This window comes from Panulirus ornatus, chromosome 5, assembly GCF_036320965.1.
Source record: "Panulirus ornatus isolate Po-2019 chromosome 5, ASM3632096v1, whole genome shotgun sequence".
Lineage (NCBI taxonomy): Eukaryota > Metazoa > Arthropoda > Malacostraca > Decapoda > Palinuridae > Panulirus > Panulirus ornatus.
The window spans coordinates 48030011-48043860 of NC_092228.1; the positions used below are offsets into that span (position 1 = coordinate 48030011).

At 39.3% G+C, this 13850-nt stretch overlaps 1 protein-coding gene across 3 annotated transcripts in view; it reads left to right on the top strand.

The window, feature by feature from the left end:
• The first annotated feature begins 311 nt into the window (after positions 1–311).
• LOC139748772 (polyadenylate-binding protein 2-like) overlaps positions 312–13850 on the top strand; it is a 284468-nt gene continuing 270929 nt past the window's right edge. For all 3 annotated transcript variants that reach the window (XM_071662207.1, XM_071662205.1, XM_071662206.1), the window contains exon 1: positions 312–403. The gene's annotated coding sequence lies outside the window, so the exon portion shown is untranslated. The remainder of the gene's footprint in view (positions 404–13850) is intronic.

The window sequence follows — 13850 nt, forward strand, 5'->3', positions numbered from 1 at the left end:
CTATATCATGATAAAGTAATCAAATTGTTGGTAGTTATATTTAATGTGATTTTTCGTGATATATTATCGTTTCTTATTTACTTATTTAGTCCTTATTTAAATGACAGCTTCAAAATCAACACACAACACATCTGCCATATTATGTACAAACCTCATGTATATTTGTATTATATGTATGTATATATGAAGTCAGATGCAAGTTAATATCTTTTGATTATTATAAGCAGAGATAAATGTAACCAATTATAAGCAAGCACTTAAAACATTTTTAAAAGTACAAAACTCTAAATAAATCGATATTAGCAAATGTTGTCCAAATCGTTTGTAAACATTGCGAGGAAGAAGAAGCTAAACACAGACAGAGGCATTATCTACTAATATCTTTAGCATCTGTTCACCACTGGTAGGTATTCGACTCAGTAATTATAACTATGATAATGATTAACAAGACATTGGTCTACTGAGGTCTATACCTTTTCGGGTTTTAGAAGAAAATAGTGCTGTGATGTCGAGTTCTTCAGGCGTCAGGGCTGTTGGTGTGAAGACGTTGAACAGTGGTCGGAACTCCACCTTATATATGGATACATGTAAGAGTAATGGCGAAGATGCTAAAATGTATCGTAAGAACGATTGTTATCGCAACGAGAATACCAATGCATTCTGTCTGGGGGGGTGGGGGGCATTATTTTACTTGTGATTGACACTTGTGTCATCGTCTTGGTCTGTGACTGATGCATCACTTAAGTTATTTTGTAGAAAATTTCTCTGTCATTGACTAGGTAAACGTTATCAGTTTACAACTGTAGCCAGAGGATTGGCAAATAAAATTGATGATTGATGGATGGAAAGCTTTTGTCTTTGGGATTATATATGAAGGTACTAAGTATAAATGGAACTGCATACATATCGAGCACTTATCACAAATCGAGGCATGAAGGTGAAAATGTCCACGATTGGTCGATTAAGATATTCGAATTAAATTTTAAAGTGTTTGTAACTGAATAGGAAATGTCATATTATTTTTTATGCTCCTCAGAAGTTATGAAATAGTATGAATTAATTATTTCCATTAAAGGTATTGCAGTGGAATTTATAAAAAAAAAAAGGGGGGTGACTCTATTGTTGACTGGTTGGTAAGGTTATATAATGTATGTATGACTCATGGTGAGGTGCCTGAGGATTGGCGGAATGCTTGCATAGTGCCATTGTACAAAGGCAAAGGGTATAAGAGTGAGTGCTCAAATTACAGAGGTATAAGTTTGTTGAGTATTCCTGGTAAATTATATGGGAGGGTATTGATTGAGAGGGTGAAGGCATGTACAGAGCATCAGATTGGGGAAGAGCAGTGTGGTTTCAGAAGTGGTAGGCGATGTGTGGATCAGGTGTTTGCTTTGAAGAATGTATGTGAGAAATACTTAGAAAAGCAAATGGATTTGTATGTAGAATTTATGGATCTGCAGAAGGCATATGATAGAGTTGATAGAGATGCTCCGTGGAAGGTATTAAGAATATATGGTGTGGGAGGCAAGTTGTTAGAAGCAGTGAAAAGTTTTTATCGAGGATGTAAGGCATGTGTACGTGTAGGAAGAGAGGAAAGTGATTGGCTCTCAGTGACTGTAGGTTTGCGGAAGGGGTGTGTGATGTCTCCATGGTTGTTTAATTTGTTTATGGATGGGGTTGTTAGGGAGGTGAATGCAAGAGTTTTGGAAAGAGGAGCAAGTATGAAGTCTGTTGTGGATGAGAGATCTTGGGAAGTGAGTCAGTTGTTGTTCGCTGATGATACAGCGCTGTTGGCTGATTCATGTGAGAAACTGCAGAAACTGGTGACTGAGTTTGGTAAAGTGTGTGAAAGAAGAAAGTTAAGAGTAAATGTGAATAAGAGCAAGGTTATTAGGTACAGTAGGGTTGAGGGACAAGTCAATTGGGAGGTAAGTTTGAATGGAGAAAAACTGGATGAAGTGAATTGTTTTAGATAACTGGGAGTGGATTTGGCAGCGGATGGAGCTATGGAAGCGGAAGTCAATCATAGGGTGGGGGAGGGGGCGAAAATTCTGGGAGTCTTGAAGAATGTGTAGAAGTCGAGAACATTATCTTGGAAAGCAGAAATGGGTATGTTTGAAGGAATAGTGGTTCCAACAATGTTGTATGGTTGCAAGGCGTGGGCTATGGATAGAGTTGTGCGGAGGAGGGTGGATGTGCTGGAAATAAGATGTTTGAGGACAATATGTGGTGTGAGGTGGTTTGATCGAGTAAGTAATGTAAGGGCAAGAGAGATGTGTGGTAATAAAAAGAGTGTGGTTGAGAGAGCAGAAGAGGGTGTTTTGAAATGGTTTGGTCACATGGAGAGAATGAGTGAGGAAAGATTGACCAAGAGGATATATGTTTCAGAGGTGGAGGGAATGAGGAACAGTGGGAGACGAAATTGGAGGTGGAAAGATGGAATGAAAAAGATTTTGAGTGATTGGGGCCTGAAGATGCAGGGGGGTGAAAGGCGGGCAAGGAATAGAGTGAATTGGAATGATGTGGTATACCGGGGTCGAAGTGCTGTCAATGGATTGAACCAGAGCATGTGAAGCGTCTGGGGTAAACCATGGAGAGTTCTGTGGGGCCTGGATGTGGAAAGGGAGCTGTGGTTTCGGTGCATTATTACATGACAGCTAGAGACTGAGTTTGAACGAATGGGGCCTTTGTTGTCTTTTCCTAGTGCTACCTCACACACATTTAGGGGGAGGGGGTTGTTATTTCATGTGTGGCAGGGTGGCGATGGGAATGAATAAAGGCAGACAGTATGAATTATGTATATGTCTGTATGTGTATATATACATATATATGTCTGTTGGAAAGGATCACAATTTTGCGCGTGATCAAGATATTCCTATGAGTCCACGGGGAAAATGAAACACGAAGTTCCCAAGTGCACTTTCGTGTAATAATCACATCATCAGGGGAGACACGAGAGAAATATAACAGTCAGTTGATATACATCGAAGAGACGAAGCTAGGATGCCATTTGGTAAACATGTGATTGTCCAAAACATACAACGAGCGTTCATAAACTTATCATTTTACAAATCTTATTAACAATAAAGTTATCTTATTTGTACAGACCATCACTAATATTAAGATTATAATTCTTTGTGTATTTAATAATAGAAGATTCAATGATATTTCTCTTGGTAATAGAGTTAGAGTTAACAAGTGAGATGGTGTTACTCCAGTCAATACAATGATCATAGGTTTTAGCATGATTAAACAAGGCATTTGATTCTTGTCCCGTTCTTATACTATATTTATGTTGCTTAAGTCTGACAGAAAGATCCTTACCAGTCTGACCAACATAGAATTTATCACAGTTTCCACAAGGAACTTTATAGATGCAACCAAGAGAATTTTCTGGTGAATTCCTGATTAAGATATTCTTTATAGTATTATTGTTGCTAAAGGCAACATTTACATTAAAGGATTTAAGCAACATGGGAAGCAAAGTGAAATTATTATTAAAAGAGAGAACTAAAAGATTCTTGGTGTCAATGGGAGGTTTGGGCTCAACTCTATAAAATGATTTCTTTGCTAACTTAAGGGATTTATCAATGAAAGATCTAGGGTACTTTAACTTAGATCCAATAGAATATATCTTCTCAAACTCATCATCAATAAACTCTGGACAGCAAATACGTAATGCCCTTAGGAACATAGATTGAAATGATAATTTAACTCTGTCATATTGAGTTGAGTAATAATGGATATATGAGCATACATTGGTGGGTTTTCTGTATATGTTAAACTTAAACTTGTTTCCTTGTCTATGGATCATGCAATCTAAAAATGGTAATATACCATTATTTTCATTTACTGCAGTAAATTTGATGGAAGGTACTAAATTGTTAAGTAAGGGGAGAAATATTTGTAAATTTTCATTTGTTGGCCAAACACAAAGAACATCATCTACATACCTAAACCAAATTGCATTAGAAGGTAAGGTATCCTTTAGTAATTTTGTTTAAAAAAACTCCATATAAAGATTACTTAGTACAGGTGAAAGAGGGTTACCCATTGTCATACCAATTTTTTTAGCATAATAATCTCCATTAAATTGAAATACACAGTCTTTTATACACAATTTTATCAGTTCAATGAAATTAGACATTGAAACAGGTAAATGAATATCATCCAAGACATCAAATAAATATTCTAAAAGGTCATCAACTGGAACTTTAGTGAAAAGTGAGGAAACATCAAAGCTAACTATTTTGAAATCAAAATTAATATTGATATTGTTTAGCTTGACTAAATCTACATTGTTCATGATATTAGAATTTGATACCTCACCAACTAAAGGGCTTAATAAGGAAACTCACCATTTTGATAATTTATATGTGATGGAGCCTACTGAACTCACTATAGGTCTTGCTGGAAAATTCTGTTTATGTGTTTTGATAAGTCCATACATATATGGCAATGAAGGGGACAAAGATGACAAATTTTTGATAAGAGAAATGTTACCTTTCAACAACAACTTCATTTCTTTCTTGAAGTGAGAATTAACGGCTTCTAAGGGATTTTTACTAAGTTTAGAATATGTTGTGTTATCATTTAGATCATTCATTTTCGATATATAGTTACTTTTGTCTAAAATCACAACAGTGTTAGCCTTATCTGCTTTAGTAATATGTATATCCTTGTCTTATTTAAGGTGTTGATAGCTCTTATGAATCTTTTAAGGCATTTAGCTTCCACTGGTTTTGACAAACTGGCATACACTAAACCCTTGCAAATATTAATATCATCATTACTTAAATTACTGTATTTTTCTAAATTACAAAAAGACTGTGACATCAACACAGCTGGCTTCTCTGTCAGAGCACACAAAACTTAAACCATAGCCTAATGCATACAAGGAATCTTTATCTAGTTGTTTATTAGACAGGTTTACCACAAAATATGGGTTTGTGTTCTTGGTCCAGTCGCTGTTTTCAATAAGATGTTCCAACAAGATGTTACAATAATACTATAAAGAATATCTTAATCAGGAATTCCCCAGAAAATTCTCTTGGTTGCATCTATAAAGTTCCTTGTGGAAACTGTGATAAATTCTATGTTGGTCAGACTGGTAAGGATCTTTCTGTTAGACTTAAGCAACATAGATATAGTATAAGAACGGGACAAGAATCAAATGCCTTGTTTAATCATGTTAAAAACTATGATCATTGTATTGACTGGAGTGACGCCATCTCAGTTGTTAACTCTAACTCTATTACCAAGAGAAATATCATTGAATCTTCTATTATTAAATACACAAAGAATTATAATCTTAATATTAATGATGGTCTGTACAAATTAGATAACTTTATTGTTTATAAGATTTGTAAAACGATAAGTTTATGAACACTCGCTGTATGTTTTGGACAATCACATGTTTACCAAATGGCGTCCTAGCTTCGTCTCTTCGATGTATATCAACTGACATATATTTCTCTCGTGTCTCCCATGATGATGTGATTATTACACGAAAGTGCACTTGGGAACTTTTCATTTTTCATTTTCCTATGGACTCTTAGGAATATATGTCTGTATGTGTATATATACATATATACATGTATATTTGCGTGTGTGGGTGTGTATGTATATACAGGTGTATGTGGGTGGGTTGGGCATTTCTTTCGTCTGTTTCCTTGCGCTACCTCGCTAACGCGGGAGACAGCAACAAAGCAAAATAAATAATAAAAAAAAATATTTTTTTTTTTTTGCCGGTCTCCCGCGTTTGCGAGGTAGCGCAAGGAAACAGACGAAAGAAATGGCCCAACCCACCCCCATACACATGTATATACATACGTCCACACACACAAATATACATACCTACACAGCTTTCCATGGTTTACCCCAGATGCTTCACATGCCCTGATTCAATCCACTGACAGCATGTCGACCCCGGTATACCACATCGATCCAATTCACTCTATTCCTTGCCCTCCTTTCACCCTCCTGCATGTTCAGGCCCCGATCACACAAAATCTTTTTCTTTCCATCTTTCCACCTCCAATTTGGTCTCCCACTTCTCCTCGTTCCCTCCACCTCCGACACATATATCCTCTTGGTCAATCTTTCCTCACTCATTCTCTCCATGTGCCCAAACCATTTCAAAACACCCTCTTCTGCTCTCTCAACCACGCTCTTTTTATTTCCACACATCTCTTACCCTTACGTTACTTACTCGATCAAACCACCTCACACCACACATTGTCCTCAAACATCTCATTTCCAGCACATCCATCCTCCTGCGCACAACTCTATCCATAGCTCACGCCTCACAACCATACAACATTGATGGAACCACTATTCCTTCAAACATACCCATTTTTGCTCTCCGAGATAATGTTCTCGACTTCCACACATTCTTCAAGGCTCCCAGGATTTTCGCCCCTCCCCCACCCTATGATCCACTTCCGCTTCCATGGTTCCATCCGCTGCCAGATCCACTCCCAGATATCTAAAACACTTTACTTGCTCCAGTTTTTCTCCATTCAAAATTACCTCCCAAATGACTTGACCCTACTGTACCTAATTACCTTGCTCTTATTCACATTTACTCTTAACTTTCTTCTTTCACACACTTTACCAAACTCAGTCACCAGCTTCTGCAGTTTCTCACATGAATCAGCCACCAGCGCTGTATCATCACCGAACAAAACTGACTCGCTTCCCAATAAAGTATATATATATATATATATATATATATATATATATATATATATATATATATATATATATATATATATTATCCCTGGGGATAGGGGAGAAAGAATTCTTCCCACGTATTCCCTGCGTGTCGTAGAAGGCAACTAAAAGGGAAGGGAACGGGGGGCTGGAAATCCTCCCCTCTCATTTTTCATTTTCCTAAAGAAGGAACAGAGAAGGGGGCCAAGTGAGGATGTTCCCTCAAAGGCTGAGTCCTCTGTTCTTAACGCTACCTCGCTAATGCGGGAAATAGCGAATAGTATGAAAAAAGAAAATATATATATATATATATATATATATATATATATATTTATTAAAAAAGGGGGTGACTGTATTGTTGACTGGTTGATAAGGTTATTTAATGTATGTATGACTCATGGTGAGGTGCCTGAGGATTGGCGGAATGCGTGCATAGTGCCATTGTACAAAGGCAAAGGGGATAAGAGTGAGTGCTCAAATTACAGAGGTATAAGTTTGTTGAGTATTCCTGGTAAATTATATGGGAGGGTATTGATTGAGAGGGTGAAGGCATGTACAGAGCATCAGATTGGGGAAGAGCAGTGTGGTTTCAGAAGTGGTAGAGGATGTGTGGATCAGGTGTTTGCTTTGAAGAATGTATGTGAGAAATACTTAGAAAAGCAAATGGATTTGTATGTAGCATTTATGGATCTGGAGAAGGCATATGATAGAGTTGATAGAGATGCTCTGTGGAAGGTATTAAGAATATATGGTGTGGGAGGCAAGTTGTTAGAAGCAGTGAAAAGTTTTTATCGAGGATGTAAGGCATGTGTACGTGTAGGAAGAGAGGAAAGTGATTGGTTGAATGTAGGTTTGCGGCAGGGGTGTGTGATGTCTCCATGGTTGTTTAATTTGTTTATGGATGGGGTTGTTAGGGAGGTGAATGCAAGAGTTTTGGAAAGAGGGGCAAGTATGAAGTCTGTTGGGGATGAGAGAGCTTGGGAAGTGAGTCAGTTGTTGTTTGCTGATGATACAGCGCTGGTGGCTGATTCATGTGAGAAACTGCAGAAGCTGGTGACTGAGTTTGGTAAAGTGTGTGGAAGAAGAAAGTTAAGAGTAAATGTGAATAAGAGCAAGCTTATTAGGTACAGTAGGGTTGAGGGTCAAGTCAATTGGGAGGTGAGTTTGAATGGAGAAAAACTGGAGGAAGTGAAGTGTTTTAGATATCTGGGAGTGGATCTGGGAGCGGATGGAACTATGGAAGCGGAAGTGGATCATAGGGTTGGGGAGGGGGCGAAAATTCTGGGAGCCTTGAAGAATGTGTGGAAGTCGAGAACATTATCTCGGAAAGCAAAAATGGGTATGTTTGAAGGAATAGTGGTTCCAACAATGTTGTATGGTTGCGAGGCATGGGCTATGGATAGAGTTGTGCGCAGGAGGATGGATGTGCTGGAAATGAGATGTTTGAGGACAATGTGTGGTGTGAGGTGGTTTGATCGAGTAAGTAACGTAAGGGTAAGAGAGATGTGTGGAAATAAAAAGAGCGTGGTTGAGAGAGCAGAAGAGGGTGTTTTGAAATGGTTTGGGCACATGGAGAGAATGAGTGAGGAAAGATTGACCAAGAGGATATATGTGTCGGAGGTGGAGGGAACGAGGAGAAGAGGGAGACCAAATTGGAGGTGGAAAGATGGAGTGAAAAAGATTTTGTGTGATCGGGGCCTGAACATGCAGGAGGGTGAAAGGAGGGCAAGGAATAGAGTGAATTGGAGCGATGTGGTATACCGGGGTTGACGTGCTCTCAGTGGATTGAATCAAGGCATGTGAAGCGTCTGGGGTAAACCATGGAAAGCTGTGTAGGTATGTATATTTGCGTGTGTGGACGTATGTATATACATGTGTATGGGGGCGGGTTGGGCCATTTCTTTCGTCTGTTTCCTTGCGCTACCTCGCAAGCGCGGGAGACAGCAACAAAGCAAAAAATATATATATATATATATATATTATATTTTTACTTATGTTTTTATTTTGCTTTGTCGCCGTCTCCCGCGTTTGCGAGGTAGCGCAAGGAAACAGACGAAAGAAATGGCCCAACCCTCCCCCATACACATGTATATACATACACGTCCACACACTCAAATATACATACCTATACATCTCAATGTACACATATATATACACACACAGACACATACATATATACCCATGCACACAATTCACACTGTCTACCTTTATTCATTCCCATCGCCACCCCGCCACACATGGAATACCATCCCCCTCCCCCCTCATGTGTGCGAGGTAGCGCTAGGAAAGGACAACAAAGGCCCATTCATTCACACTCAGTCTCTACCTGTCATGCAATAATGCCCGAAACCACAGCTCCCTTTCTACATCCAGGCCCCACACAACTTTCCATGGTTTACCCCAGACGCTTCACATGCCCTGATTCAATCCACTGACAGCACGTCAACCCCGGTATACAACATCGATCCAATTCACTCTATTCCTTGCCCTCCTTTCACCCTCCTGCATGTTCAGGCCCCAATCACTCAAAATCTTTTTCACTCCATCTTTCCACCTCCAATTTGGTCTCCCACTTCTCCTCGTTCCCTCCACCTCTGACACATATATCCTCTTGGTCAATCTTTCCTCACTCATTCTCTCCATGTGCCCAAACCATTTCAAAACACCCTCTTCTGCTCTCTCAACCATGCTCTTTTTATTTCCACACATCTCTCTTACCCTTACATTACTTACTCAATCAAACCACCTCACACCACACATTGTCCTCAAACATCTCATTTCCAGCACATCCAACCTCCTGCGCACAACTTTATCTATAGCCCGCACCTCGCAACCATACAACATTGTTGGAAGCACTATTCCTTGAAACATACCCATTTTTGCTTTCTGAGATAATGTTCTCGACTTCCACACATTCTTCAAGGCTCCTAGGATTTTCGCCCCCTCCCCCACCCTATGATTCACTTCCGCTTCCATGGTTCCATCAGCTGCCAGATCCACTCCCAGATATCTAAAACACTTTACTTCCTCCAGTTTTTCTCCATTCAAACTTACTTCCCAATTGACTTGACCCTCAACCCTACTGTACCTAATAACCTTGCTCTTATTCACATTTACTCTTAACTTTCTTCTTTCACACACTTTACCAAACTCAGTCACCAGCTTCTGCAGTTTCTTACATGAATCAGCCACCAGCGCTGTATCATAAGCGAACAACAACTGACTCACTTCCCAAGCTCTCTCATCCACAACAGACTTCATACTTGCCCCTCTTTCCAAAACTCGTGCATTCACCTCCCTAACAACCCCATCCATAAACAAATTAAACAACCATGGAGACATCACACACCCCTGCCGCAAACCTACATTCACTGAGAACCAATCACTTTCCTCTCTTCCTACACGTACACATGCCTTACATCCTCGATAAAAACTTTTCACTGCTTCTAACAACTTGCCTCCCACACCATATATTCTTAATACCTTCCACAGAGCATCTCTATCAACTCTATCATATGCCTTCTCCAGATCCATAAATGCTACATACAAATCCATTTGCTTTTCTAAGTATTTCTCACATACATTCTTCAAAGCAAACACCTGATCCACACATCCTCTACCACTTCTGAAACCACATTGCTCTTCCCCAATCTGATGCTCTGTACATGCCTTCACCCTCTCAATCAATACCCTCCCATATAATTTACCAGGAATACTCAACAAACTTATACCTCTGTAATTTGAGCACTCACTCTTATCCCCTTTGCCTTTGTACAATGGCACTATGCACGCATTCCACCAATCATAAGGCACCTCACTATGAGTCATACATACATTAAATAGCCTTACCAACCAGTCAACAATACAGTCACCCCCTTTTTTAATAAATTCCACTGCAATACCATCCAAACCTGCTGCCTTGCCGGCTTTCATCCTCCGCAAAGCTTTTACTACCTCATCTCTGTTTACCAAATCATTTTCCCTAACCCTCTCACTTTGCACACCACCTCGACCAAGACACCCTATATCTGCCACTCTATCATCAAACACATTCATATATATATATATATATATATATATATATATATATATTTTTTTTTTTTTTTTTTTTTTTTTTTTTCTTTTTCATACTATTCGCCATTTCCCGCGATAGCGAGGTAGCGTTAAGAACAGAGGACCGGGCCTTTTTTGGAATATCCTCACTTGGCCCCCTCTGTTCCTTCTTTTGGAAAATTTAAAAAAAAAAAGAGAGAGGGGAGGATTTCCAGCCCCCCGCTCCCTCCCCTTTTAGTCGCCTTCTACGACACGCAGGGAATACGTGGGATGTATTCTTAATCCCCTATCCCCAGGGATAATATATATATATATATATATATATATATATATATATATATATATATATATATATATATATATATATTTTTTTTTTATACTTTGTCGCTGTCTCCCGCGTTTGCGAGGTAGCGCAAGGAAACACACGAAAGAAATGGCCCAACCCCCCCCATACACATGTACATACACACGTCCACACACGCAAATATACATACCTACACAGCTTTCCTTGGTTTACCCCGGACGCTTCACATGCCTTGATTCAATCCACTGACAGCACGTCAACCCCTGTATACCACATCGCTCCAATTCACTCTATTCCTTGCCCTCCTTTCACCCTCCTGCATGTTCAGGCCCCGATCACACAAAATCCTTTTCACTCCATCTTTCCACCTCCAATTTGGTCTCCCTCTTCTCCTCGTTCCCTCCACCTCCGACACATATATCCTCTTGGTCAATCTTTCCTCACTCATTCTCTCCACGCGCCCAAACCACTTCAAAACACCCTCCTCCGCTCTCCCAACCATGCTCTTTTTATTTCCACACATCTCTCTTACCCTTACGTCACTTACTCGATCAAACCACCTCACACCACACATTGTCCTCAAACATCTCATCTCCAGCACATCCATCCTCCTGCGCACAACTCTATCCATATATATATATATATATATTTATATTTCTTTCTTTCATACTATTCACCATATATATATATATATATATATATATATATATATATATATATATATATATATATATATATATATATATATATATATATTCCCTGGGGATAGGGGAGAAAGAATACTTCCCACGTATTCCCTGCGTGTCGTAGAAGGCGACTAAAAGGGAAGGGAGCGGGGGGCTGGAAATCCTCCCCTCTCTCTTTTTTTTTTTTTTTTTTTTTTTTTTCCAAAAGAAGGAACAGAGAAGAGGTCCTGGTGAGGATATTCCCTCAAAGGCCCAGTCCTCTGTTCTTAACGCTACCTCGCTATCGCGGGAAATAGCGAATAGTATGGAAAAAAAAAATATATATATATATATATATATATATATATATATATATATATATATTATTATATATTATTATTATTGTATTATTATTATTATTGTATTATTATTATTATTGTATTATTATTATTGTATTATTATTGTATTATTATTATTGTATTATTATTATTATTGTGTTATTATTATTGTATTATTATTATTATTGTATTAACTTTCTAAAATGGGAAACAGAAGAAGGAGTCACGCGGGGAGTGCTCATCCTCCTCAAAGGCTCAGAGTGGGGTGCCTAAATGTGTGTGGATGTAACCAAGATGTGAAAAAAGGAGAGATAGGTAGTATGTTTGAGGAAAGGAACCTGTATGTTTTGGCTCTGAGTGAAACGAAGCTCAAGGGTAAAGGGGAAGAGTGGTTTGGGAATGTCTGGGGAGTAAAGTCAGGGGTTAGTGAGAGGACAAGAGCAAGGGAAGGAGTAGCAATACTCCTGAAACAGGAGTTGTGGGAGTATGTGATAGAATGTAAGAAAGTAAATTCTCGATTAGTATGGGTAAAACTGAAAGTTGATGGAGAGAGGTGGGTGATTATTGGTGCATATGCACCCGGGCATGAGAAGAAAGATCATGAGAGGCAAGTGTTTTGGGAGCAGCTGAATGAGTGTGTTAGTGGTTTTGATGCACGAGACCAGGTTATAGTGATGGGTGATTTGAATGCAAAGGTGAGTAATGTGGCAGTTGAGGGAATAATTGGTATACATGGGGTGTTCAGTGTTGTAAATGGAAATGGTGAAGAGCTTGTAGATTTATGTGCTGAAAAAGGACTGATGATTGGGAATACCTGGTTTAAAAAGCGAGATATACATAAGTATACTTATGTAAGTAGGAGAGATGGCCAGAGAGCGTTATTGGACTACATGTTAATTGACAGGCGTGCGAAAGAGAGACTTTTGGATGTTAATGTGCTGAGAGGTGCAACTGGAGGGATGTCTGATCATTATCTTGTGGAGGCGAAGGTGAAGATTTGTATGGGTTTTCAGAAAAGAAGAGTGAATGTTGGGGTGAAGAGGGTGGTGAGAGTAAGTGAGCTTGAGAAGGAGACCTGTGTGAGGAAGTACCAGGAGAGACTGAGTACAGAATGGAGAAAGGTGAGAACAATGGAAGTAAGGGGAGTGGGGGAGGAATGGGATGTATTTAGGGAATCAGTGATGGATTGCGCAAAAGATGCTTGTGGCATGAGAAGAGTGGGAGGTGGGTTGATTAGAAAGGGTAGTGAGTGGTGGGATGAAGAAGTAAGAGTATTCGTGAAAGAGAAGAGAGAGGCATTTGGACGATTTTTGCAGGGAAAAAATGAAATTGAGTGGGAGATGTATAAAAGAAAGAGACAGGAGGTCAAGAGAAAGGTGCAAGAGGTGAAAAAAAGGGCAAATGAGAGTTGGGGTGAGAGAGTATCATTAAATTTTAGGGAGAATAAAAAGATGTTCTGGAAGGAGGTAAATAAAGTGCGTAAGACAAGGGAGCAAATGGGAACTTCAGTGAAGGGCGCAAATGCGGAGGTGATAACAAGTAGTGGTGATGTGAGAAGGAGATGGAGTGAGTATTTTGAAGGTTTGTTGAATGTGTTTGATGATAGAGTGGCAGATATAGGGTGTTTTGGTCGAGGTGGTGTGCAAAGTGAGAGGGTTAGGGAAAATGATTTGGTAAACAGAGAAGAGGTAGTGAAAGCTTTGCGGAAGATGAAAGCCGGCAAGGCAGCAGGTTTGGATGGTATTGCAGTGGAACTTATTAAAAAAGGGGGTGACT